The following is a 409-nucleotide window of genomic DNA, read 5'->3' as shown; positions in this document are numbered from 1 at the left end:
CGATGAAGAATGTTGCATACAGTAAATCCACCTGTTGATGTCTCAATCGTGTTGCCAACTTTTGGCAAAGATCAGCACAACGCCAGCAGCTGGTGCTCTAATGTTACTAGAATTAGCCAAATAAAGCTAAGACAGATAGCTTACTCTAATCGCTATGGAAATGGGAAAGCTCCTTCTCCGTGATTAAAACAGTAAACATATCTTGTTTTACGTCATTATGAATTGCCATGGTATTTCCTCCCGGACACCAAGTAAACAACAGCTTTGCTTTGACATAATGGGAGCCTCGCTTGCTTGTATCCTCACAACTCCCGCTCCAGCCACCGCGGTTTCCAACGACAACACGTCGTTCTTAACGTCAGTACGTTCCGTGGGGCTTCTGGGTAATGAAGTTCATAGAACAAATGAA

This window comes from Centroberyx affinis, unplaced genomic scaffold (assembly GCF_046629955.1).
Source record: "Centroberyx affinis isolate AG114_WGS23_722 - 3 ecotype Tasmania unplaced genomic scaffold, CSIRO-AGI_Caff_v1 ptg003464l_1, whole genome shotgun sequence".
Classification (NCBI taxonomy): domain Eukaryota; kingdom Metazoa; phylum Chordata; class Actinopteri; order Beryciformes; family Berycidae; genus Centroberyx; species Centroberyx affinis.
The sequence above is the reverse complement of the archived record's forward strand: the minus strand, read 5'-3'. Positions refer to the sequence as shown.